General features: G+C 48.3%; 1 protein-coding gene across 1 annotated transcript in view; it reads right to left on the bottom strand.

Moving 5' to 3' along the window:
• The window catches only part of LOC103249346 (cytochrome P450 2S1), a 15,188-nt gene that overhangs the window by 3,118 nt on the left and 11,768 nt on the right, over positions 1-302 (bottom strand). The window lies entirely within an intron of this gene.

The raw sequence follows: 302 nt of genomic DNA, 5'->3' as shown, positions 1-302 counted from the left end.
AGAGAGAGAGTGCTCCTCAGTTCTCAAATTGCTCCTCTGTATGTCACCTCATCTGATCATCCCAATCACCTTGAAAGGAGGCAGAATTAGGGTATCTGTTGGACAGATGGGGAAACTGAGCTCAGCAAAGGAGTCGAAGGGTGAGAGAGACACACATACAGAAGGAAATGGAAAGAGTGAAAGCTGGGCTTGGTGGCTCAGCCTATAATCCCGAACCTTTGGGAGCCCGCGGGTTTAAGACCCACCTGGGCAGGTGAGACCTCATCTCTACAATAAAATCAAAAAATTAGCCAGGTGTGGTA

The sequence above is a fragment of the Carlito syrichta genome, unplaced genomic scaffold (assembly GCF_000164805.1).
Source record: "Carlito syrichta isolate Samal-C Ts95f unplaced genomic scaffold, Tarsius_syrichta-2.0.1 Scaffold119893, whole genome shotgun sequence".
Lineage (NCBI taxonomy): Eukaryota > Metazoa > Chordata > Mammalia > Primates > Tarsiidae > Carlito > Carlito syrichta.
The sequence above is the reverse complement of the archived record's forward strand: the minus strand, read 5'-3'. Positions and strand labels throughout refer to the sequence as shown.